Genomic DNA, 27,337 nt, shown 5'->3' with positions numbered 1-27,337 from the left:
GACATTTTGAGGGCTGGGGACTTGGTGCTGCATTTGTTTGTGGTGTGTCTGGAGTGGAGCAGGTGGGAGTTTGCTTGCCAAGGAGTGTCTCCCAGGTGGGGTGAACCCAGCATCCTGCTGTCCTTTCTGCCAGCAGCCCTATGTAGAGAGTGCCCAGACAGCATTTGGGGCATGAGCTTTATATGGCCATCCTGAACTGCTAGCACAGCTCCTTGGGCACCCTGCTTCTCCAGAGCTCCCAGTCCTCCCCTCTGCCAGCTGGCTTCTGGTACCCAGTTTTTCTGAAGTGAGCAGTGGCTTAGGGCTGGAAAGGTCTTACAGCAGCTGTAGCTCACTTGGTAGGCTGAACCACCGTGTAAGGAAGAGGAGGGAGGGGAGGAAGGAAGGTGATGTACCATCTCCCTGACCTTTCACTTTTGCTGCATGCTGGGACACCAGAGGCTCAGAGCACCTGCTGTGGAGCAGGGTGTTTCTCAGCACAGAACTCCTCTGAGAACGGCATTTTGATCAGTATCTGCCCCTTCACCACAACTGGGGACCATCACTAAGCCTTCATGTCTTCAGCTTAAACATAAAGGCCTCCCCCACAACAATACCCAAAGGAATCTGCTAACTGCTCTGAAGGAGGAACAAGCAAAAATGAAACAGCTTCTCTCACCCTCGTGGGGTGTAATCAGAGGCAAGGCTAAAGAAGAGAAGTCCAACCCACTACGAGCAAACACAGAGGTCTCCTTTTCAGTGCTTAGAAACCCTTGTGATCTGTTTGATCTAAATATCCACCTACAGAAATATTTTAACACTAAAATGATGTGAGGAAAAAAAGATTCCTTGGCAGACCTCTGGAGATCTCCCCAAGCAGCATTCACCAGCAGAGTGCTTATAAGAGATATAATTAACACAGCTTGAACCATTCAGTGCAGATGTTAAGCAGCCTGAAAATTCCCAGGTTTGCAGCAGTACCTCTGCACAGATGGAGCCCCACCACGGTTTGTTACAGCAGCAGCCTGACAGCAGAGCAGTGCAGACAAGACAACATCTTCATTTATTGAACTGCTAACATTCTGCACTACTGCCTTGTTGGTTCTTTTTTTTTCCCCTTGAGTGAACACAGGAAGGTATTCAGGCTCTCCCATCCCGGCAGAGCATTCAGGTGGTCTTTAGGGCCAATATCCTGAGGTAGTTCGGTGCTTAACCTCCCCTGAAATCAAACCGTTTTGTTGGTATGAGAGGGACTATATTATGACTCTTTAGCAGCTTTTTATAGCGTTCACTTAAGCAACTTTCTGCCAAAAAAAATCAAAGCAAGCCAGGCCAAGAAGCTTGGCTGCACATGGTGCTGTACCCACCACATTCCTCTGAGCAGCAAATGATGCTTCCATTAAAAACATGAAGACCTCCTCCATCCGACACCAGCCCGTTGCACAGACCTGGTCATAGTCACTCTGTGATTTTTTTTCTCCCCCCCAACTGCCTCTCGCAAGCACTACTGTGAAAACTCAACAGCACTTTTCCAAATGAAAGCCAATCAGAGTATCTAGTGTCGGCAAGCCTTGTTAAAGTCCATACATGTTTACACTTGGCATCAGATTACACACGTTTGACTCCTTGATTTAGTGCTGTGCACTTGTGTTTTCCCCTTCTTTTGTCAGGAGTAAAATACAGCGATCCTTAAGTGAAGTCTTTTGGTTTGTCCTTTTTATTTTTGGGGGGGAGGGAAAGGGCAAAAAAGAAAGCCCTAATTTGTACTGTATGTGAGGAGAGTTCACTTTTTGCCCCACCCAGAGAGACAAAGAAAAAGAAACCCAAAGCAAAACTCAGAAGAGGTTAATCTGGGTAACGGCGACGTCTGCTTGCTAGACCTAAAAAAGAGAAAGACAGAAAGGCAGAGATGGAGAGAACACAAACAGTGGAGTCTTTGGACAGTTGTGTAGGGGGGAGGTGTGGGGTTTTTTTTGGTGGTGGTTTGTTGTTGGTTTGGTGTTATTTTTGCTGCATCACCAAAGCAATTCTGCTGAAATCTTAGCTCGGAACATCGCCTGAGTAAAAAAGAGAAACACACTTCTTGAATTATTTTGTACTTTCCATGTGTAGAGGAACAGTCAGAACTGTGTGGGGCTTTACGCCTTCTTAGCAGCCAGCTTACACAAACAGCAGAGCTGCCCAGGTCTTTCCATAGGAAAAGCAGTGCCCCGTGGACAACAACACCACGAGTAACTGCTCAGGAGGTTTAGGGGCAAAGAACACCTGCTTAAGGGGTAGTGGGCCTGGAGTGACAGGATGAGGGGCAATGGTTTGAAATGAGAGCAGAGCAGAATTAAGTTGGATGCTAGGAACAAGGTCTGCACCATGAAGGTGGTGGAACTCTGCAACAGATTGCCTAGGGAGGTAGTTGAGGCCCCATCCCTGGAGATACTCAAGGTCAGGCTGGACAAGGCTTTGAGCAACCTGATCTAGTGGAGGATGTCCCTGCTGATTGCAGGGGTTTGGACTGGATGAGCTTTGGAAGTTCCTTCCAGCCCAAACCATTCTAGGATTCTATCAGGCCATCTATTAGCATCTACTAAGGAATTCAAATAATCAAAAAGAAACCTTAGGTTGGAGTCAGGAACTGGGGAGCTGCCACACAACACAAGTTTGCACAAGCTGACCCTTTCCATCTCTTATTTCTGTGAATCTCCAAGGGAAAAAAAAATCACCTTAAAACTCAATGAAACCCAGGGGGGGTTTTATTTGTACAGTGTGTGTTAACAGGCCATTGAATAGAACATTGGCACATAAGTGCTTGTAGAATCAAACTCATAAAGATAAGCCACAACAAAGTGAAGAACTAGGTGAGACCTGAAACATCCAACATGTTTTTTTTTAGTGGATATTTATATGCAGGAAGAGGAAGCTCATGGAAATGTAGCAAGCAGGTCAAATAAAAACAGTTGTATGAATTCCAAGCTAATTCAGACATTATCCTATCATTGATCATCAGGCAAATAAAAAGCAAGCCAAACACCATTTATGCCTGTCAATAATAATTTGAGGGGAAAACTACAATCCAGACTAATGTGTTGTTTTTTTTCCCCCAGAGCAGGTTTGCCTCAGAGCACAGTTTGATCTTTGAGGTCTTTTCCAACCTTATTGATTCTATGATGTCCTCCACACAGAGCCAACCCAAGATAAGCCCAAAATAAGCCAGATGTGAGCAAGTAGGTAAACAAAACCCTCGGCTGTGAATCCTACTATCTCTGCAGAGTGCCTGTCTGACAGATGAGTACCACTCAGCTTGGGATAGAATAAACCAGGTTGGAAGAGATCTTCAAGATCATCGCATCCAACCCATCAACCAATCCACCCCCCCCTAAAGAACTAACCCATGGCACCAAGCACCCCATCAAGTCTCCTCCTGAACACCTCGGGAAAGCCTACTGAATGTTTGCAGAACTGGCACCTTACTTGTGCTCCCCTCATCATCTAAGCACAATGTTCTAACCCAGAGGGGAGGCTTGCTGGGGGGAAGAGAATAAAATAATGCTTTACATGTATAATCCATTGAACCCAGAGGATTCTTCCCAAGTGTCTTAACCCCACAGCATTTCTCCTACACTTCCTGCAGCACCTCATAGAGAAATGAGTGCTTCTTGCACCTGGCTTCTTCCATAAATCTATCACAGCTCAGTATCAAATTAACAGCAACACAGAAATGTCTATTTCCTTACTTCCAGGACACTTAAGATTGGAGGGAGGCTGCGCTGCTCAGAGCTACTGTGCCTGCACGGAACAAATTCAGGCCCACCTAAACCTCCCCTGACAAGCCCTAAATCACCTCCATGGGATTTCTGTGTGTGCTGGGAAGTTGCTGTTATCTTGAAAATTCGCATTCATTCAGCATCTTGCCTTGAAATAAAATCCATGGTCAATACAAAGCCAAGTCAAAAGTGGATTATTCCCAATTGTCATCTTGCCTTTTGCTCAGAGGCAGAACTAAAGTCATAGGAGAGGATACAGACATGACCTGAACGCATGACTCACAGAAGCTCATGGAAAAGAGAACTTTGAAGCTTTGTTTTCAGCTGGGATGTGAAATAACCTCCTGGGAAATGGTACAAGGCAGCAATCTGGGACCAGTGTTCAGTTTACAGAGTTGTTCTTTAGGCTCAGAGGCTACCACAATCAACAGCAGCCTTGCACCTTCTCAGGAATTCCCTTTGTGTGGGTAGGGATCTCTGCCAGGGGCAGTTCCCCCCCTACCTAGGGTAATGCTGCAGCTTTGTTGTTCATCATTCTTTCATCCTCTACAGATCTTAAACCAGTAGCATGCAAACAGCTTGTAGAAGGAGGCCAACCACATTTGAAATTATATAGATTAGGGCTCATTTTAACGAGCGGCCAAGAATTTTTCCCATCTATTTTATTGGATCTCGGAAAATGAACTGTGATGCACCTAAGAAACCCAAAACAGGAAGGTAGCTACAGCTGCCTTGTTTACATGAAGAGCAGGAATGTTTCTCTAAGGAGCAGAGAAAGAGAAAATGGTGTTTGTTGTACAGGAATTGATCTCTTCTCTTGGTGATGTGCAACCATATTAGCAGCTGAGCTGCGGGCTTGAGTTTAGGGAGGCTGCTTGTCTGATTTAATAATCAGATTAATTGCAGGGTTCTGATGAAGCCCCTGGAAAGCAGAGATGTTACAGCAGGAGAGGAGCACATTTCCTAAAGTGGCCCTCCTCGTGGAGAGTTTTAAGGGGTCCTAGCACAAACCCCCAAACTACTCTAAGAATTTGTTTAAACATTTTTCAAGCAGAAGTTTGAAATCAAGCAAGGCAGTTTCAGCTGGAGCTTGAGCAGCTTCTGATCCAAGGCTTTTGGTAGTTTCAGGTCTGTATTAATAAGTTGGATCACTTTTATTTTGTTGAAATTACCAGTGAGAAGTATCTGTATTGTACAAAGCCTGCATGAGTTTCTTGTTCTGACATGGGGTGGGTGGATGTCAGCTGCCAAACCTGTCCTGCACAGCTCACACCAGGCTGTGTAGGGTCCACTTGGCAGCTGAGATCATCTGGGCTTCCTCAGCTTATGCTGAGCAGTACCATACCTCACATCAGCCTTTCAAGCTGTGCCTCTACACACAAAGCACTTCAACCCTTCTATCTCCTTCCTACCCATCTGCTAAGCACTGGCCAGGTCGTTTTGTTCCAGCATTTGACTCTCTTTTATTAGCTTGTGCCTGCAAGACCTCCACCTTCCAACCAGTTTCCCGCTGACCTACAGTGCACACCCACGCCTGTGGCTTTTGGAGAGCAGCTGCTCCCAGCCCATTACGGCCAAGGCCCTTTGAGTGGTGATTTATTTCACAGTGCTGTGTGACAAGGACTGTCTGCAGCTCCATTGACTGTTTTGGTAGGTATGGTCTCACCTGGACCCTCCAAGTTCCAACAGAGACAAAGGAAAGTAACTGGGGCAAAAGTAGCATGTCAGGAAAAGGAGCCTCAGGAAAACTTTGGGGCAACTGAGAATGCCTTAAAAACAAGCAAAAAAGAAAAGCCCTCAACAGCAGCAACGAAGATGCACACTCAAAAAAACCACACCCAGAGAAACACAAAACAAAGAGACAATCCCCCCAGACTTACAGCTAACGTTGAATCCCTCCATCCTGGTAGCCAGATGACAATGAGAAAGAGGAAATCTCACCCAGTTGCCCAAATGAGAAAGGCTGGAGGCTTTTAGCAGCCCAGCTATAATTTCCAGTATTTTGTATTGCTCACCCTGGAGCCAGAAATAGACAAGAGGCTCCATCTCAACATGAAGCAGCCTTACAGGAAACATGAGTTTTTCTTAATTTTAGGGAAGTGCTTGCCACAGTTGTTTACAGAATCACTCATTCTGTTTACAGGGACATTAACTGCATGAGTATCATCTTTCCTCTCTGTGATTTTTACGCACTGCTCACTCATTCTGAAAGTCAGTCAGTGGACCCCGTTTGATGCAGTTCAAGCATGGCACTGCAACTGCTTCCCACATGCAGTAATTTATTGAAAGGGCTGACCCCGAAATAAAATGATGCAAATCACATTAGTGCTCAAACCCACCGCTGCCTGGGCTGGCAGCAACAGCAAGGCACGCATGTGGCACCACCACGGGCAAGGTGCAAAGTCCTGCGTGGGGCTGGGCAGCAGGGCTGGCAGCTCAGAGATAAAAGGGGAGATGGAGGGACCAGGGGGACTCAGCATAATCACAGAGGGGAAATGAAAAGCAAAAAGGCAGAACAGGAGAAAATATGTGCTAAAACTTGAAGGAAGGCAGAGTGAAAGAAACAGGTGTGGACAAGTAGATAAATGATGGTGGGGGGGGGGGGAACCCAACCACCAGTCATCATTCTTATTTTCAAAAATAAAAGAGTAGCTGAGAAGGGAGGCACAAGACCACCCTTTAGATAGGACACTGGGAAAAGAAAGGTGAGAAGGAAGGTCAACATGAAAAATGGAAAAGAGGGAAAGGGGAGAAAACAAATCAAGGGGGGAAAAAAAAGGAGAACACTGTGCAGATCTCTCCCCTCCCCTTCAAAGTGCTCTCTTGTATTGTTTTTCTCTTGGGGGGGGGGAGAAAAAACAACCCAACCAACTAAACAAACAGTAAAAAATGCAGAGTGCAAGAAAGCAAAAGGAGGATTACAGCCTCACAGTAAGGAGATAAAGGAGGGGAGCAAACTAGCTATCAGCCATATTCAGAGGATACGATATGTAAGAGTAGCTGAATTCAAGGCCACTGCAATGCAAAAGAAAAAGAGAACATTTATTCAAGGAGGAAAACTCTTTGTCCAGTAGAATTCCTGAAATATTACTTTCAGCCCACAACTTTGTCCCAAAAAACCCCAGTAAATAAAACTTCAGTCTGAAACTTTTCCCACCATTCCAAGACAGTTGGTATTTAATCTAAATAACCTCCTGCTGAGTGTTGATCACAGCCTGTAGCTCTGCAACACAGCCTCCTCATCAGGGCCCAGTCTAAATACAGCTTCAATAAATAGTCTGCTTCAATTCACTCCCATTCCAGCTTGCCTTGAGTCTGATCTCTGTTTCTGAACCTGAAAAGGCTGAACCCAACACCAGGAAGCTGTGGTGTTTGGGGAATGAAGGATTTTCATGCTGGGTCTACAGCTTTCTGGCTGCTGGGAAGCCACTGCTGTTTGGTGCTGGACAAAGGGGGATGTGATTGCAAATACATGGCAAGTCTACAGCCATGGGCAGACTCCAGCAGTGTGAATGCCTCAATGCCCACCAGCACTGCATCTCAGCTGTGGGCTGAGAAGGAGCAGAGTTGTGTTTCATTCAGCCCAGGTACTTCTCACCCTACTCCAAATGCAGCCTTTGCAACTGACTTGCTTCCTCATATCTGCAGTCAATTTCAGTGGTATAGGAACCTCACTGCCTGCTCTGTGCCCACCTCGGATCTCACTGAGCCATCCCCATCACTGCAAATCCTCACTGAACAGCAATGGATTTCCTGGCATAGGCTGGGGTGCAACCATGAGAAAATCAGATTCATTCAAATCCCTTCTTCACTGGGAACTGGAGCCTAAAACACTGCAGGCACCGTTTCTGATCACACAGACATTTTTAAGCTCCCCAGAGACCCTACTGCCCCACTGATGTGTTTTTTTTTCCCCTCAAGGAGAAAAAGGGAGGGTGCCTGTTTGCAAGGAAATGAGAAGGCTTCACCCAGCCCTCACTCCAATGCAAAGCACTTGCTGCTGCAAGAGAGCTGGGACTGCAGTTGCTCCTTCAGCCAGATACCTCATCTAAAATAGCCCCTTCCCACCTGCCAGATCCAGTCAGTGACCTGGAGGAGGGCTTTTACCCAGCCCAGCTATGGTTTCCTCCTGCTTTAGATCCAGTGACCCACCGCTAACACCACTCCCTGCTCCAACATGACCACCCTGACTGACAGGGTCAGTCCTTGCTGGATGTCACTAGATCAGCATCCCTCCGGGGTCCCTTCCTAAAGGGAGAATAAGCTCTCTCGGGTGACCTTCAGAGTTCACAAGTGGCTGGCGCAGAAGCCCTGCTCCATCCATCACTGCGGCAGGAGGGGACATTTCAGAGGGTCAGAATGGCACAGGACTGCCATGAACTTCCTGCACCCTGCTTCCCTGCATGCCGAGCCCTGCTGCTTCCAGTGATTCATTTATCAGCAGAAGGGGATGGAAGGCGAAGGCAATGAAGCCGCAGCAAGAGCGGCAGAGGTCAGGCCCAGGAGGGACTCGGAGCACACACACACCCCCCATACACAAGAGACTCAGGGAGAGGGCAAGAGTGTTTTCTATTAGCTGCCTGCTATAAATATTACCTTTCAGGTCAAATATTTTGTTTTGAAAATAGCCAAGTCCCAAGGACTGCTTCCACCCATCAATCTGAAAGGAGGGGAAAGAAATGTCAATGCTTTCTTCAGCCGAAAACTAGCTCAAAACAAACAAGGTCACAACTGCTCCGTGGCTAACAGCAGCGAGCCGCTTCTATCAGCTCCTCCTTTGTTCCTCTCTCAGGTAAGAGCAAAGCCAGAGCTCTGATGCATGGTGGAGCAATTCCCAGGATGATGCCTGGAGAAGCAGTCCCTCAAGTGAGCTGTGGTCTGAAGTACCCACAGAGCAGAATCACACAGTATCACCCAGGTTGGAAAAGACCTTCAAGATCATCCAGTCCAGCCTACCACCCAACACCATCCAATCAGCTAAACCATGGCACCAAGTGCCTCATCCAGTCTTATTTTAAACACTTCCAGGGATGGTGGCTCCACCAGATCCAGAACTGACCAAACTGATTTGCAACCCCCCACAATGAGACAGTTGATGCTCTTACGATATTAAACCTCATCACCAAAAGTGGATTAATTTGCCAGGAGGCATGAATCCCCTTTGATTAACACAATTTACAAGCCTTCACAATAGAAAATTGCCTTGGGTTGTTGGGGGTTTGGTTTGTGTTTTTAAACAGGGAAACACACATGACTTGTTGCTCCCCAAGGAGTATCTGGGAAAAACCAACTCCTTGGAGGACAAGCGACACCTGAGGCTTGATAGGCAGCCCTGTTTTCCTTAACACAGGGACAGGAGGAGTCTGGGGGACACAAATCCAGAAACAGCCTTCAGAACTCCCTCAGCTGTGTGCCAGCAGCCACAGGGAGCACACCTGCCAGCATGGGAACCATGAGGGTCACCTTTTCCACTGGTTTTCCCTCTCCATTTTCTGAGTAAATGACAGGGGAGGAGACCTCTGTTACTTACTCCTAGGCAGGCAGAGACAGGGATCTGGACATGACAAGCATCTTGAGTTTGCAAGTCTGACTTTTTAATTTGCAGATAATGATGACTGGAAGAGGGACACTGTCCTGTCTTATGCTGTCAGATCAAGTACACCAAAACTAGCTCATTTACAGTGGCAAAATGTCTGGGCACGAGAAAAGCATGAAAGAGGTTGAGCATCATACTCCATAGGTCTTGCCCCAGGCACAGGAAGGGGCAGGAGTAGCTGTGGAGCAAAAGGCAAAGCTAATGCTAAGAAGGAGCTTGCATGCAGCAGAAGTATGAATTGCTGTGGGTACAGCAACTGCTGTGTGTGCTGGGAAGCACCAACCTGAGGTGTGCTCTCTGGGCAGCAGCATCTGAGGTCCCCCTGCCTGCCCAGGCATCTCCAGGGGGTGTATGTCTGCAAGAAGAAGCTGCTCTGCAATTGTTTGTTGTGGTTAGGGCTGCTCTGGTTTATGCACTGGGATGGGATTAGGCAGGGGTTTTAGGTGATTGGGTTGGGATGATGACTAGCTGGCTCGGAGTCGAGCCAGCCAAAACACAGATCACCAGAGAGCTGCAGAAGGCAGGTGAGGGTGGAGATAGCAAGAAGGGTAAGCCAGCATCAGCCCTTCCACCCAACAGTACAGCCTTTTACATCAGCCCTTCCACCCAACAGTACAGCCTTTTATACACAAATCAAGTCTGAAGCACAGAGGCCTAGTTAGAGACAAAGCTGATACTCCACTGGAGCCACATCAAAGAGCCTTTTTTACTGTGTCTGTGCTTGGTAAGGAGCCCGTGACCTCTTATTTCAGATGTGGATTTCTGACTTTCACCATATTGTGGTCACCTCAAGAACAGGCCACTGCCATGGCTTTGCTTGCTCAGGTCCTTAAGACTGCTCAGATGCTGAAGTGAAACCAAACACACCCCAGCCTTAAGCATGGCTTTATGATTACTTACACGTGAAGGTTGGCAGGTGGAATTTAATGCAGAAGTACCAAACTTTACTATGAGAAGAAATAGACTTTTGCACAATAGCTATGCAGTTAGTGTCTCATTTTAATTTACCACCAGCTCCAAATGCACACTGGACATCTGCTCTTGCCCAGCTGGCCAGTGCCAAGTGCAGCACTAGCAACAAATTCACTTTTTCAAGCCAGGAGACATTCTGCTACACTGCATCCCTTTATCTTCTTGAAACTTCAGCAACTTGAAGCCACACTGTGATACTCAGACCCAAGACAGGGACATAGAAAAGGGAGTGGAGAAGAGCAGGAAGAATGTTTCAAAACTAATCAAGAATCACAGGCTGCTGGGGGTTGGAAGGCACCTCCAGAGATCACCGAGTCCAACCTCACTGCCAAAGCAGGAGAGTTGCTTTTTCTCTCTGCAGAGTGAAAAGTTTTGGGTTTGAGACAAATGAGTAACATTTATTTTTTCACATTGCTTAATGTGGAAATCCTCATCAAGGGTTCCCAAAGAAACAATGTTCGTGTTTCATTTTGAAAGGGACCCTTTGAGATGCTGCACTTTGAGGAGGATCAAAGTAATTGCAAAGCTTTAAAGAGTCTCAGCTGAGAACTCTTCCAACCCTTAACCAGAACAACAAACTGAATTAAGAACCAACCAAGTTGATTGCTTTGCTTTCCAGAACAACACATACTGGCAAATCCATTAGTCACAAAAACCTCTTTTCCCCAACTCTAGCTAAAAAGCACAGGACTCTTTCCCCAGACCTAAGGGCTAAAAGAGCTGCAGTGACTTGGTTCAGATCACAGGACCCTTCTCTCGTTGCCAAAGGCAAGCTAATGCTCTGCAGAGCTCCACTACACCTTATTTTCCTTCAGCTCACTTTGGAGATAGGAGAGCCAAGAGATAAGAGGCTTGGAAATTCCCCCCCCCCAGAGGAGGAAGGCTGGAGGGGGGGGGGAAGCTGTTAGGAATTTCCCCTGCAGAAGGTGGATTTCCTCGGAGCTGCACAGACTGGGGAGTTTGCAGGGAAGCTGAATTCAGCTGCCACAGCAGAACACAGCACCAGCATCATTTCCACGAGGGGCAACCAGTACCATCACTGCATCCACCAAACCTGCTCTGTGACGTTCTTCAGCCACAAGGTCTGTTATTAACTTACCTCATGTTCTTGCATACTTCTCGATTTATCTTCCCCCAGCAGCCTGAACTTCACTTCAAACCACCACCAGGTAAGCTCACTGATCACACCTGCTGCTGGCTCTCTCTCTGCCCAACACACATCACTCCCCAAAGCAGTGTTTTAAAGCTGCACTTGAGCAGGAGCTTCCCCTGGGTTAAGAGCTGAGGACTATTATCACTCACCTCCTATTTTCCCCCCTGTTTTATTTCATGAGGGTACTTCACCACTACATTTAGTTAAGTACCTTTGTGAAAGGTTTCATCAAAAGAGTATCCAAGGGTTTGAGGGTCTGCTTTCAGATATTTCTTTTCCCCTGTTTATCCTTTAGGTATCCTTTAATCCAGACCACTCAGCAGCTTGTTGCATCTGCATGCAACCCATGCAACTACTCATTGTCTGTCTGTTACACTTCCTTCTTTCACTTACCAGCTCCCATCAGTTAGCAGGAGCAGGGATTGATTATGCAGATGAATAATTCTTAGGAACAATATTCATGAGTCTTAGGGGAAAACGACTGTAACTTATTAAAAGTCTGTTGCTCCTGCCCAGGAGAACTGAAGGTGACTTTTCTTACACCTATCCACAGCCACTTAAGTTGCTCTTCGTTTTCTTTAGAAGCCTACACACGCAAAAAGAAGAACAAAGCAAACAAACAACCGAAACCACAACAACAAAACAAACAAACCAACCAAACTTGGATGTGTTTCAAAGCACTTTGTAAAGCCTGTTCACATTTCATTCTTGGGAGGAAACACTAAAAAAAAAAAAGGGGAGGGGGGAAAGGGGGAAAAAAAAAGGGAAATGTGTTGCCTTTTTCCAATTCCTCAACTTCATAACTGGCAATGAGTAAAGCCCGGATGGTTATTTCCCTGCATCATTCACTGTGGTGAAGCTGACACAGTAATTCCTAGCACACTCTTGAGAGGAAACCCCCCACAATGTGCTGATTTTCATTACACGGTGCTAGAAGGCCCTGCAAAGGGCAGTTAAGGAGCTAGCACGTAAAGCACTGAACACTTCGGTCCAGCTCCAGCCAAGCACCGAGTAAAAGCTTAGCTTCAAGAGCAGGAACGACCCCCCCCGTTAAACCAACAACCTCTCGTGGAAGAAAAGCTGAGGATGCCAAAGGAGGGGATGGCAGGGCTGAAGAGTGCCTGAGCATCATGGCACTGCTACAAAAAACTTTGCCTTCCCCATTTGATGCTCAGCCACAAAGGCACCTGCACTTGTAAGCTCAGCTATCAGATGCTACAAACATTCAAACTGCACATTTCCCAGCTTGAGGACAACCACAGTTACCAGAGTACCAACCTCCTGCGGCTGCCGGGGTTGATGATTTCAGAGCTCACGTCAGCACTCCCTGGTGCCACGAAAATCGAAGAGAAAACTCCCAACTAAATAAACTTTCGGGGATTTTTCAGCGTAAGAGGTGCCAGAAGAAATCATTTCGAGCCAAACTGTTGGTTTGATGGCTCCGCTAATTACAGGCCAGGGCTGCTCCTGCTGTGCTGAAGACGACCAAGGCTTGCTGTCACGCAGACAGATTAGCCACTGTTGCCCATTAAGACCACCTGAGTGTAGGCAGAGACGTGGAAGGAAACACAAGAAGGCGGCATGTGCATAACCAAACAGGCTACCTTGCTGAAAAGAAACCCCCTAAAGCCACATTCTGCTTCATTAGCACATGAAAATAAGGTAATTGAATACTTCATTCTCCCATCCAGAGCCAAGATCCATCACTCATGGAAATGGAGTTTTGATAAGGTGAGGTGTTTAAATGAGGCAGAAAGAGACTTTGAGTGTGTGTTACTTTGTTTATCCGAGAGAAATCCCGCTTCTATATGAGCGAAAAAGACAGAACCATCGCTTCATCATTGTGAATCACTGGCACACAACAAAGCCCCTCCGAGGGGGAAACTTAAGCCCACTTAAACATTTTTTTTTCCAGCGGACAGAAGGCATTGTGCTGGTTGCTGGCTTTAGTTTTGTACTGAAATCCACTCTTTTCCTCTGGGTTTTTTTTTATTTGTTCCCCCCTCTCATTTCTTCTTTCTTTCTCCTCTCCTTAAATCTCTGTTTCACCAGCTATTTCCCCTGGCTGTTAACATCACATCTATCAAAAGACAAGGAATGAAGCATTTGTCAGGGCAAAGTATTTTAATCAGACCTTTGCTATTGTTAGGGTTCGGGTTTTTTTTTAAGCCATGCATGTCCTACCTACACTCAGCTTTGGGGAGAGGGAGGGTAGGGATTGATTATTTTTTTGGAACACTTCAATTGATGACCAAATTAAGAAAAGACATTTAACAGAAGCTTTACCATTCTCAATTCCAGACTGAGACAGCTCCTCCTTTAGACCTTTAGCCTTGTTTTTGCAACAAACCAAACCAAACAAAAAAAACCCCCAACCAAAATGTAACAAACAAACCAAAATCAAAAGAATAAATCAAAAGAAAAACGAGGGGGGAAAAGAAAAAGTGAGCATTAAAAAAATGTTCTGATACTTAAAAGGCAAAACCAAAGTGGAAAATGTTTTCTCTCCTTTAGCAAGCTAAACAGCAGCAAACTCATTTTCTCCCACTGGCTGATCACCTTAAGTATGAAGCACAGAGAGTGGCATTTCCTCCAGAGGCAAAAAAAAAGATGATATTATTTACGTAAATACTGCAAATAGAGTCCTTGCCTCGGCCAAAAATGCCTCCTCTGGTGTTGCCAAGTCTTTTGCAGGGATTACAGAGGCACGGAGAGCTGGACAGCTTGCAGCCTTGCTCTTGAGTTGGAGTGAAAGTGCTGCAGCTCCCTAGTTTGGAAATTGTTGTGCTGATATATTATCTCCAAACATACAGGAAAATGACAGCCCAGAGCAACTCTCAGCCACTGGCGACCACAGGGATTTTAATAGCATAAATATTTAATAACATTTAATAGCACCACCACCTCCAGGCCCCTTACCAGGGATGTATAAAACATCCCTACTTGTCTTGCTCTCTTGTGTACAGACAGTTGGTACAACAAGGGACAGGCTTTCATAGAATCTTAGAATGGCCTGGGTTGGAAGGGACCTCCAAAGGTCATCCAGTCCAACCCCCTCTGCAGTAAGCAGGGGCATCCTCCTGAGAAATATGGGCAATAAAAGCAGTGCTAGGAAAGAGCTGCATTTTTACACCACTGCATTATGTTGGTGCTGGGGCCAGGCTACCATCTGCCCTTGTCCAGACTGTCTGCTCCCAACCAGATCTTTGCTGCTGCTGGTGGAGTGTGTCTACTCCCATGAAATGCCAAGTTCAGGGAGATAACCTTGCAGAAAGCTGCTTGGTCTCCTGTGGCTTACTCTGCAGGTTGAGGGCTGTAAGGTGGCTCATAGAGGATCAGCTGTGAGCCAGCTCTACAGCACAGGAGAAGGAAGGAACTGGAAGGAAAAAGAGGCTGCTGTGTACCTGCACCTTTTGGAACAATGCCACCTTGGCCAAACAACAAAAGATGGACTAGAGGTAAATCTGAAGGGCTGGGGCAGGGTCTAGTAGGTAAACATTTCTCCACCCCTGCTCACAGCCCATGTAATGGTGGCATCTGAAGGCAAACATCCTTCAGACCAAAGCCCCAGGAACCAACCTGTGAGGTCCTACCACGTAGCTTTGAAACACATACAGCAGCACCACCACCTCAAAGTCAAGTCACTATCTCATAGCTTGCCAACCCCTAAAAACAGAGGGCTGACACAGCAAGCATGTAGTGCCACTGGCTGACAAGCAACTGCACTGCTTGTTGAAGAAGCAGTGGGTAAGCAGAGGAGAAGCTGGGCTGGAAGCTTTGCTGAGGAGGCATTACAGGAGTCCAGCCTCATGGGTCCTAGCAGCACATGCTGCAGAGGTTGCACCACAGCTGCCAGAGGCAGCAGCAAGCTAGCAACCCAATGTTTGTGCTGAGGGCTGAACAGACCTTCGGAGCAAAATTAGCAGGCCACTAATTAACACCCCTTTTTTGTGCTTGCCAACAGAAAGCAAAAATGAAACAAAATCATGTGGCTGAGAGTTATATCAAATGGTGTTAGAAGCCTTATTGCCTGCTTTCCCCCACCCTTCGAGTGGGAGAACACACAAATAAAGCAATCACTTCACTTGTGAGTTATAGCCAGCTTGTGATTTTCTGTGGAATACAGCTGGATAAAGCAAAACCAAGACTTGATCTGACTCCCTATCTCAGAAAGAATATCTTCAAGTGTCCAAACCACAGCCTTTATTGACTAGCAAGATGCTGACTACCCAGGCCTGAGCACAGTTAGCAAACAATGTGCCCTAGGAATCCATCCAGAGCAAACTGGAGCTGCAGAGCCCACAGGGAAAGAGAAAAATGTGTATTATCAAAGTTCTAATAACTTTCTACAACAAGATTGCAAGAGGTCTAAAACACATTAAGCTAAGCTTCTGATGACCACAGTTACCCAACAGCTCTGGCTTACTACTTCTTACCAAACGTTCCCCGAAATCAGACACAGGAGTAGATGCCCTTAGGCCCTGTCTACACTCAGATTTCCATATAAAATTCTCACAGTGCTGCTGCTGGCTTCATTGACCCAATGGAAAATTCCTCCTGAAATTCCTTGCTGCTGACAAACCCCCAGCACTGAAGCAACACCATAAATTACACCATCAGGTGCCAAGGTGTCTCTCGTGACCCAAACGTTAATGCAACAGAAGCAGAAAACCACTGGAGACTCTGGAGAGGGAAGTTTTGACTCATGTAAAACACCTTTGATATACTGAAATCAAGTCAGAGATCAATCACAGAATCATAGAGTTGTCAGGGTTGGAATGGGGCTGCCCAGGGAGGTGGTAGAGTCACTATCCCTGGAGGTGTTCAAGAAAGGATTGAACGTGGCACTTGGTGCCATGGTTTAGTCATGAGGTCTGTGGTGACAGGTTGGGCTTGATGCTCTTTGAGGTCTCTTCCAACCTTAGTGATTCTGTGACCTCAAGGCTCATCCAGCTCCAACCCCCCTGCCATGGGCAGGGACACCTCACACTACACCAGGTTGCCCAGAGCCACATCCATCTTGGCCTTAGAAACCTCCAGGGATGAGGCTTCCACCACCTCCCTGGGCAACCTGTGCCAGTCTCTCACCACCCTTATGGTGAAGAACTTCTTCCTAACACCCAGTCTGAGTCTACCCACTTCTATTTTTGCTCCATTTCACCCTGATCCTTTCACTCCCTGACACCCTAAAAAGTCCCTCCCCAGCTTTCTTGTATGTCATGGAAGCAAGCAAAAAAAAAATAACATCTGATGGTAAACTGAATTTTGGAAAGCTTTAAACAATGTCTTAAAAAGTGAGAATTACTACCAGGTGGAATGGCACACATGGCACTCTCATGGCACAAAGCTGCAGCAGTACAAATCCCACACAGCCTACAGAAAAGCAAAGCAAGCACAGTTCTATTCATTCTGCATATCTAAAATTAAAGCTGATTTTTTTCCCCTTTTCTGTTCTTTATCCTTTTAAATATTTTTTAACTATTTTTAAACTATATTTTTTCCTTTTATTTACTTTTTTTGTATTTGTTTTTCACCTGTGCTTAACAATAGAGGAAGATTCTACAGGTTCCATTGTTTCTCCTAGGTGTAATCATCTTTTCCCTTTGCCCCCCTCCGAGAGAAAAGCAAAGCCATTTAATGTGCAGGCTGAAAGTGATGATTAATTGAACAACTTCCAGGGCCTGGGGGATCCTCCTCCATTTGGGACACATTTCCTTTAGCTGGAAGCAAGCTGGAAGGCAAAAAGACAGGCTCCTCCTCGGCCTTTTTGTTTTAGCTGCCATGCAGTTGTAAAAGGGTGAAGATGCTTAAGCTGGTATGTGTTTGTAAAGGCTTGAAGACGTTTCTCAGCTTACTTGTCAGCCTTTCTGGCATCAGTCATCCAGGAGTAACACTCACTGCCTCCCAACACAATGAGGGGCTTTTAAGTGCTCGGGACAATATCCCAGCGCCTAAGATTCGGCATCAGTTTTGGTATTTAAGCGACAGAACTTGCTGATAGACTTTCTTCTTTTAAGCACCGAGACTCGAATCTGCAGGATGTTGAAGTGAGCATCCATCTGTACTAAGTGAACCCCTGAAAGCAAATCACCTCATCCAAGCAGGCTCAGGGCTGATTTTCTAGTGAAAACTCACCAACAGGGAGCAAGAGCACAGGTCAGAGTCGGGCAGACATGTGGCCCCTTTCCCTTTTTTTCTTGCTACAACAACACCTAGAGGACCTTTGATCTGAATGTCAGCGGTGAAAATACACAAACAGAATATTATATACTCGCAGGTGTACATTCCTAAAACTGTTACATTCCATTACTTCCAGCCCTGCTGGAAAACAATACCTTCAGAAGCTGACCCCTTCTCTCCCCTGATCGCACTGGCATCCAAGTACAAAGCATCGCAGCAAGCAGGGGATTCTAAACATCAGCTAAGATCACACCAACAAACCCAAGCAGCACATGGCAAGGACAGGGCTAAAGTGTGGCTGGGGTTAGCCTGCAGGACTGTACAACTCGCAGAGAAGGCTGCTTCTCATGCTCAGCAGAAACGCCTCTGGGCCAGGCAGATGGAGTTGTGGTGCTGAGAAGGATGGATTTAAAGCTAACTCGACTCGGTATTGCCAGTGGTAGCAAGAACTGGAAATCTTGTTGAAATAGATACAGCCCCTGTGGACGTTCACATCACTCCCCATGACAGCACGCAACAAATCATTTGTTTGGGCTGGGGCTGTTGAATGCAAAAGCACATCCCTTCCTCAGAGAAATCATGTTCCTGCTTCCTAAAAAGCTTAACACAGGAGGCAGTGCTCTTCTGTTCTAATAATAATAATAATAATAAATCAATCCAGTATACTTCAGGAGCTAGAAAGGAGCAAAAGCAGGGTGAGGAGTTCTGCCGTGTCTCACTCCGCTCTGCTCTGCTCGGTGTTTATCAGCCGGCTTGGCACTGCACCTCCTTTTGTTAGAAAATTAAAAGTTGAACTGCAAGCATAAAAGCCACCACGAACCATGCAATAACCTTCAGGCATTTTAAGAGCAGCAGAGGTTAGAAGGGCAGCTCCTGACTCTAAACAGCACCTATTGTTTCTCTTTCTCCTTGAATAACAAAAGCAGAGCTGAAAGCTATTTACCTGGTTTTACCTCGGTCGGATCTCATTTCCCCCTTTATTTTCAGTAGATGATCTTATCAACCGGTGTCCTTTCTAACAATTGCTTTGATCAGATTGTATTTTATTATGATTTTATTTTAGTGGTAAGTTTTATAAGAGGGAGCTCGGGACGCAAACTCATAGCAGAAGAGCCCTTAGAAGACTTCTTTCTGTCAATGCGTATTTAAATGAAGGGTAATTCTTGTGAAGCTTATAGGTTAATATGCTTTCATTTTGAAATCGTGAGGGCCAGCTCACAGCACAAGGCTCTGATCTTGCAAACACTCCCACGCCAACAACTTTCTGCCTGCACCATCCCCGCGCGTTCCCCTCCCGCTGCAATCGGACTCACATAGCTGGACACCGAGCTTGCACAAACACGACTGCAAGAGCGAGGGTGGAAAGATAAAACTCCTGACTTCGGGGGTGTTTGCTAGTCACTGTAGTGTACCCAATATATTCCTCAAATTGTTTATAATGCAGACACAGAAAAAAAAAAGCTTGTTTTTGAGACAAAAAAGACCCCAAACCTTACATGCTTAGGCAGCACGCAGAGTTTCTATGGCTGGCCAAGGGTGATCTGCAGTTAACACATAAAATCCTCTGAGATCTAGCCTTAAAAACGTGCTTGCTACAGACAAACCCAATCCACAATACATAATTTCTTCCACTGTTTACAATGTGTATAAGACTTTAAAAGAGGGGGAAAAATAATCCTTTTGAAGGTATTTTTCTCTTCAGGAACCAACTTCACATTTCTAGCTTTTTCTGACCTTCACTTTAAAAATGCTTCTGGTTTTCTTTCCTTTCCCTAAATCACTTCCCAACACAGCCTACCTCTTGCCTTTTGGACCTTCCTACAATTTAATTTCAAAGGGATTTTTTAAATAAATAAATAAATAAATATCATTAAACAGAAATCATTTTCCCATTCATAAGCTGCTGTTAAGAAACAGAAGAGAGCAATCATTTTTATTTCAGCTACAAATTAAACACCAGTGAAGTATTTGCAGCCCTAAACCCACAGTTTTTAGGGCAGTGCATTCTTCCTCACTAGCTGGAGCTTGGAGATGCCACACAGAAGTTTAAGCAAACCAATAAAGCCAGGGAATTAACAGCAGGGCTTCCCTCTCCTGCAAGAAGCATGTTCTAAATCATAATTTTAGGGAATTCTTGGATAAAAACCTAGGAGTTCCAACATTCCTTACCATAACATGCAACCTATGAAAGCTGATTCACTGAATGCCACACTAGCAGCACCAGGCTCTCAAGTCGGTTTTGCACCAGACTCTTAGCTTCTATAAACTGCCAAAGCACAACTGGAGCTGATGTCCCACAAGGACTAATTTAAGACCTGCAAAGTGTTTCTGACAGCAAAATAGACACACACACACACACACACACACACCCCTCCAAAATGAGGACTCAAAACACATCTGCTTGCACAAGCTGAAAGTCTACTGAAGGGACACACTTTTGAAAATGGCCTTGCAGACAAGTTCAGAGTTCTGATAGAATATATTCCACTTCTACAAATCCTCTATCACTGATAGAAAATGAAATCAAGACAGCCTCTGAAATCTGCTTTACTTTTTCTGGCCTTTTGCAGCCCTATTTCCATCCAAAGCTTTCCCCAACTGCAAACACAAGGGAAATTGACATCTGAGTGCCTGTGAGAACCGAGATGATTGTGTACATTATTTGGTCTCTACCTATCTTTATGGAGTCACTTGAAAAGTTGTAATTACCTATATTTCCTGCTTTAATAAGATGCTGGTGAAAGGTTTAGTTCCTATGGTCCTTTATAGCTTGGGAAGAAGTGGCAAGCTGGCAAGTAACTTTCCAGTCAGTTCAAAGGAGATGGAGTGTGCTCATTTCCACTTGCAGAATCCACTCTCTGTCAGGCTCTGCAGGCATTTCTGCGAGACCTTCTGCGGTGCAGCATCTGGGCACAACATTTTCAGCTTATTACTTTTTTTTACCCCCCCAACAGAAGATATTATTAGTTTATAAAGCTGGGAGGGAGGAATGGACATAGGGTGAGAAGATGTTTGAGCAAAACTGTGTTATTAGGAGTTCATCACTTTCTTCTTATAGCTGCTCTGTGTGTGTGTGTGTGTCAGGATTTATGATTTCTCTGTAGCTTCCAAATCTACTCACACACACACACAGAGTCACAAGTACCCCATCTTACTTCAAAATCATCAGGTTTGGGTAATCCTCTAACAAACTTGATTGCTTTTCTGCATTACTTAGCAGAGCAGAGTTCAAAATATTTATGCTGAAATCCTAACGTGGCCATTATGCTTCAGGAGGAAGGAACAAGGCTTAGCTTGGACTTTTGAAAGCCAGCAACTCCCTACTCAGGCACAATTTTCCCATGTCTAGCAAGACACTTGCCTTGAAAATGTTTATTAGAGGCTTGGGAGATAAAGAACAATCATTTCTTTCCCCTTTTTACTGCCTCAGTATAATCTGAGTCCTCCCACCACACAAGATGCACACACTCAAGCATTTCAATTACTTCATCTGGATGATGCAGTTCAGTAACTGGAACATTAAGGCGCTTGGCAGACACAATGAAATTAATTCTGGAAAATGGAAGGGGAGGACAATGTTTCTCAACTTCTTCACATGCCACAGATTGTTAATAAGAGAGTTGGTATTTAGAAGGCTTTAACCACAAATACAATATCATCAAGAAGCTATTTTCAATCCACCTGCACTTGACAAGCTAGACAGGACTGGAATGTTTCTGACCATAATGACATTCCTTTTCAGGTGTGATTTTGAAGAGGACATCTACCTTCACGGGCTTGAAGGGGAGGCTAGAGCATCCATGACTCATAAAGCATACATCATCCCGCAGAAGAAAAGCCACTAAAGGCTTAAAGGAGCGGGAAAGCAAGGAAACGTTATCCCATCTTCATCCCACGCTCCTGGAATGTGGGCAGATCATAGTAAAAGTTTAAGTGGCAAGAAGATTAAAGGAAAACTGTTAAAGCCAAAAAGGACACTCACATCATCTGCTGTAAGTCAGCCGTGTCCCTGCAGACTTGAGTGGAGATACTCTGATTTACACCAGTTGATGTTTTGGCCCAATGGCTTCACAGGAGATACCATCGACTAAATCTGGGTTCTGTTTCGATTCAAAGATCCTCTCGCCCGTCAGAGCACATCTTGCCCCAGCTGGAAGCCACTCTGGTATTTTTTTTTTTTGCTTTTGCTAGAAAGTAGCCCATGGGCAAATTCCACAATAATTAACAAACATTTAAAAGAAGTAAAAAACAACATTGTCAACTCCCCCTTGTTATTATTTATCCTTGGTTTTTTCTTAGTACTTTACAGAAAACGCTTCAAAGACAATTCTCTGCCCTGCAGAGCCTAAAAGAGAAGGGCTAAGTCCATTCTGTGAACACAGGGCGCAGCTTTACCGAAAGCTGTTCCCATTAGCAATAAGCACAGCAGTAAAATGGTGCTTGTTATGCACGCCAGCAGTTTCAGGTCCTCAGTGGTCAACAAGGGAGGACAGAAGAGGAAGGTATTTCAGAGAGTGTTCTAAACCTGAACACTTTGTCTGTGTATTGAACAGGACAAATTTTCACCCCACCCAAACAACAAAAAAAATCCCCAAGACTTCAAGGCCTTATCTTTCAAAATGTCACTGTGCAAGTACTCGATGCTTAGCCTGTGGTTACTAGTGTGATCCACTGCTGACGAAGATCCTTAGCCTTAGTTTTAATAAGAATGAGGAATCAGGAACGGTGGCAACGGTTCTTGAAGAGTAATACCCATATGGTTTCGAGCACAACCACTCAGCCCTCCACAGAGCAGCACAACTGCAAACCCTGACAAGCTTTCCACCCAGCCATCAAAGCAAAAAGAAAAGTGGAACACGAGGCCAACCGTGAAACTGAAAGAGCTATGAGGTTTGAGGGGGACTGCAGGGGGGGGAAATAATAATCATGTATTACAAGGCAACTTCAGATCCTGAGTGTCAAAAAGCCACGATCATAATGTCAGAGCATCCAAAAAAGGAGTGACCTATTAACTAGCAAAAAGGGTTCCTAGAAGTGCTGTGCTTTCACATCAGCGAGTAGCTTTCCAAATGTTACTTGGGAACAACAAGCTTTTAATGACTAGGGCAGATCCAGGCTGTCACAAATGACATATATAATATGCAGTGAAAATACAGATAAAGGCACATGCCCTTCTTTGCCCAGTTCTCTGGGCCATGGGAGTTTCAAGAGATGATTTCAGGGCTATCTCAGGTTGGCTCTTTCACTTTGACAAAAGCTAACACTTGAGTAACTTTTGTTGTGGCTAGGATATGCCTGGCAACATAGAAAGTAAAAAAACAAAACCAAATTAAACCAAAAATCAACTTCAACTTAATTTGCACAAAGCTTTGAGGAAAACAATTGATGAATTATGTGCATTATCTCTTGTTACTTTTAAGACATAGGTAGAACCCAATTAGCTTTTACTTAGTCTCAAAAGAATTGATTTTGCAAACAGAGAGAGAGACACACACACAAATCAAACCTGTGGCATCAGACAATCTACATTCATGTATTCATTTTCAAAGACACAACTGTGGCCATTAGGAAGAGCATTTCCAAATGCAGCAGCTGAGCATGCAGTGCAATATTTCAGCCACAAGACATGGAACGTCATTGTTATCATTACTATTTATCATTATTATTGCTTATCATTATTTATCATCATGATTATTTAGCATTCTTATTTATCATCATTATTATTTATCCTTGTTATTATTAAGCACTTTACCATACTATTATTATTTATCCTTGTTGTTATTAAGCACTTTACCATATTATTATTTATCCTTGTTACTATTAAGCACTTTACCAAGCTCAAAAGTCTTTTCCAACCTGGTTAATTCTATTCCATTCTATTCTATTCTTAACAGCTGTCGAGAACATGAGCGATTCCACAGCTTTTGGCAGGCTTTAGCAGGTTTGGAAATCAGGAAGAGATGATCTAGCAAAGATATTTTTAGGATGGAATCTCTCTCTCAAAAAAGAGAAGATACAAATCATAATCTAAGCAATCACAGATATAATTTGCAGTTAAGATGGCAATTGTGCTACCCTGCCCCTTCTTCGGTAGCTTCAGATTATGTCATAATCTTTTTGTTCTACAAGGGGAAAAGTCAATATGGGAGTTGCAGAGGTGCTTAGAAAACTCCTTTAAAAGTCCCACTGTGAAAGAGCTTACTGCTTGCCAGTGTGCATGCTTGGGAATCTATATTAGCTGCTTCAAGGTTACCTGTTTCAAACTGAAATTGGCAGAACTGATCATTTTCACTCCCATCCAAAATACCTTACAGGACTTGCTGAGTGTTTTAATTTGTTAGGCACGTTATACTGGCTTACCTACTTTCATGCACAATGATTACCTCTTTTGAAGTTTTTGATAAGGATTCACTGCAGTGTCCCACATGAATTTATTACCACAGGAAAAGAAGAATAGGAAAGTGGCACTGCTAGCAGTGGAATCCCTGGGAAGATTTTAGCATTAGAAATCCTCTCAGATAAACTAATTGGCTTTTATTTGCCTGAAAGCAGTCACATATTTAAAGGAGAAAGGTTTATTTTGCAAGTTCTTGCACTTCCTCTGGAACTAGCATGTAATATCAATCAGAGCAAAACAGAATTCATGTGAATGGGAGAGATACGACTTGAGTTAATTTGTCATCCACGATTATCACTTGGGAAGTTCCCTGAGTTTATTAAAGACAACTACTGTGTGATAAGGACAGCAGAGACACTATTAACCATGCCATTTAAATTGCTTGAGTTGGCGTCGTGCCCGAGTCCTTCAGATCAGTGTATCAACACACTTGTTGCTGGCAGGGACTCGTTTGAAGGGGGGGAAAGAGGAACTCCTACAGAGCTGAGTGTGCTACACAGATTTCTGAAGCAGCTCATGAGAATAAGCAGTATCACCCAGCCTTTGTATTTCTGATTGCTCGACAAGACAATGACAAATTAATGACAATCAAGTGAAAGACTCTGTTCTTCCTAAGGAAAGAAATTTAAGGGGGGGGGGGGGGGGGGGGGGATTTACCATTTTCGTTGGAAATCACTTGAATTTGCACTTACTGGAACTGCACATTTTGCTTTTAATTGCAACACTAACAAACTAACAAAGACATCCCCCCCCACAATCAACTGCCCTGCCAATTTTTTTGCCTCCTCCCCACGATCTCCTGCTTTCACTTCATTAAGCCTGTAGGAAGGAGAAAAATTCGGGTGGCTGGCTGGACACAGTTTACTGTCAAAAGTAGTAAGAGTAATTTTCTTTCTCTCCCGACAAGAATCATGTCACAAAGTAACACAGCACATTGGGGAAAGCTGCAGTTAAGAAGGCACAAGGCTTTTAAACTCTCTCTCCCACCCCCTTAATTCATACTCAAATTAATAAGAACATCTTTGCTGGAACTTAGCATACACGCTAAATAACACACATGCCAAACTTAACACACTTTAGGAAGGTACAAGGATTTAAAATCATTCCCCCCCCCCCCCCTTTCCTCAATTCATACTGAAGTGAGTAAAACCATCTTTGTTGGCACTTAACATACATGTTGAAAAACAGACATGCCAAGCTTAACACATGTTAATTTAGGCATATTACTCCTGCGTGTAGAAAACAGCTGGAACAGAAAGTTTTTCATTGCACTCTTCATCTCTTTCCCTAAGTTATGTCCTGATTAAGAAAAGACGGTGTATCCTTTTCTTTTGATTGTTTAAGGTCTTTCTTTCTTTCTTTTAGGGTTTGGGGGGGACTGGCTTGGGGGCCTTTTTTTTTTTTTTGTTTTGTTTTGGTGGTGTTTGTTTGGGTTTTTTTTTCCAGAAGGGAGAAATTAATCAGTTCAAGAAGCATTTCGATTCCTACAAGCAGCTTATTTGTTTGCTAAAAAAAAGACATGCTGTGCTTTCCATCATCCACGCCACGGTCAGCAACGGGCGTTCTGCTGCCGATCACTCCCCAGCAGCAGCGCGCTGGCTCTGCGGGCCTGGGCAGCGGGCAAACGCCCAGGTACACCACGGTGCATGGCCTTGGAGGATAAAAATATTGGGGAAAAGGCTCTTACCTTCCACAGATCGTCCTCCGGCGTCTTCAAGTGAATGATCTGTAAACACAAAACCAAACCCCCCTAAAGTAACAGCACAACCCGCAGCGACCCCCCCACTCGCCCGCCCCCGCTGCTTTGCCGCCTCCCCCCCCCACCCCACCCCCCCCAACCACTTTCCCACCGCTTGCACTACAAACAGAAACTTTCCCGTGGCATTTATTTTTTACTGGTGAGCCATAAAATCGCCTGCTTGTCCCATTAATATGAGCATCATCGTTTTCCTTTACCTTTCACCATCTCCAGAGAAGGAAAGCGAAGAGGGGAAAACAGAACAGCAAATACGTAAAAGATGCTTCAGAAACACGAGTTTCAACTCATTTACGATCCCAGATAAAGGTTAATAGTTAAACTCCTTCCTCTCCCTCCCACCCTCACAATTATTGATGCCCTTCAAGAAATGAAATGGGTTTTGTTCTCGTTTACCAGAGGCTAGACAAACTGTCAACATCTCGGCTTTATTTACGGGTTGAGCAAGAGCAGTTCCTCAAACATCAACATTTTTTACGTTAATCCTGGAGAGAATCCACTTCTCTAAAACTACAAAATCTGCCAACTTCTGTAGTATTTATTTTTAACGAACGAGAGTGAGAGCCTTGGTCTATCCTTCCTGCCCTCAGCGAAAAGGAAGGGGGAAAGCGCGGCTCCACTCTCCCAACATTAAATCCCTTTCCCCCTCTTTCTTACAGCACTCAGCCCCTGGTCACTCTCTCTCCCACCACCCCGCTCCAATCCCCCCCAATCTCTCCTCTCCCGATCCCCCACCTGCTCCACGTTCAGTGGGATTTCTGGAGAGGAAACAAAATCTGCCAAGTGGTTCCTTTCGGGCGATTTCTTCAACCCGTCTGGAGGTTTAAACCTGAAAAACAAACACCTCTATTGAATGCAAACTAAGCTTTGGGGGTAGCCGAGCTAATTCCTCGGCAGACAGCTACTCTCAGTGTCTGGTTACACAAACATACCTACAGACAGGTTGGAGGGGAGTCCCTTGGAAACCAAAGTGGGGGGATAAATCAAAATACGCACAAAGGTGTGTGTGTGTGTGACAACCTCGGGAGGGCAAGCGGGGTGTGCAGGCTGGCGAGAAGGAATATAAGCAGCGGCAGACAGGCTTAGTACCGGGGAAGGGATGGGGGAGTTAAATCAAGGGGCAATCCAGGAAGGGGCAGAGATCCTACAGGTCTGAAGTGGAGATGGGGGGAAGGGAGGGAGGTGTCCCTTTGGGTGACGCTGGTAACAAGTTTTTATACGGAGCCTGAATAAATCAAAGGAAGGCACAAATCGGCAGCCCGCTGCGGCGCGGGTGCGGAGCAGGGCTGCTCCGGGGGCCGGTGCCACTGTGCACGGCAGCCCCGCTCCGCGCCTTCCCTCGGCAGCGGCATCCCAACCCGCCCGAAACCGGGATAAAGAGCAGCTGCCCTGCCTGCGGTGCCCTGCCTGATGCCCGCCCGCCCCTCGCCGCCGCTCAGCTTACCTGCCGCTGTCCCCGGGCGCTGTGAGCCAGCCGCGCCCGCCAGCCGCCGGCCCCTCGCCTCATCGTGCCGGGCACAAAGGGGCGGCGGAGCAGGGCTGCGCC

At 45.3% G+C, this 27,337-nt stretch overlaps 1 protein-coding gene across 1 annotated transcript in view; it reads right to left on the bottom strand.

Annotated features, from left to right (window-relative positions):
* The window catches only part of PRDM1 (PR/SET domain 1), a 101,618-nt gene extending 75,014 nt beyond the window's left edge, over window positions 1–26,604 (bottom strand). The window contains exons 1-2 of the mRNA XM_068160467.1: window positions 26,527–26,604; window positions 25,723–25,761 (exon numbers count right to left, since the gene is read on the bottom strand). The gene's annotated coding sequence lies outside the window, so the exon portion shown is untranslated. The remainder of the gene's footprint in view (window positions 1–25,722; window positions 25,762–26,526) is intronic.
* Between the last annotated feature and the right edge of the window lie 733 nt (window positions 26,605–27,337).

This window comes from Melanerpes formicivorus, unplaced genomic scaffold (genome assembly GCF_026170545.1).
Source record: "Melanerpes formicivorus ecotype bairdi unplaced genomic scaffold, bMelFor1.0.p_v2 SCAF_50, whole genome shotgun sequence".
Taxonomy (NCBI): domain Eukaryota; kingdom Metazoa; phylum Chordata; class Aves; order Piciformes; family Picidae; genus Melanerpes; species Melanerpes formicivorus.
The sequence above is the reverse complement of the archived record's forward strand: the minus strand, read 5'-3'. Positions and strand labels throughout refer to the sequence as shown.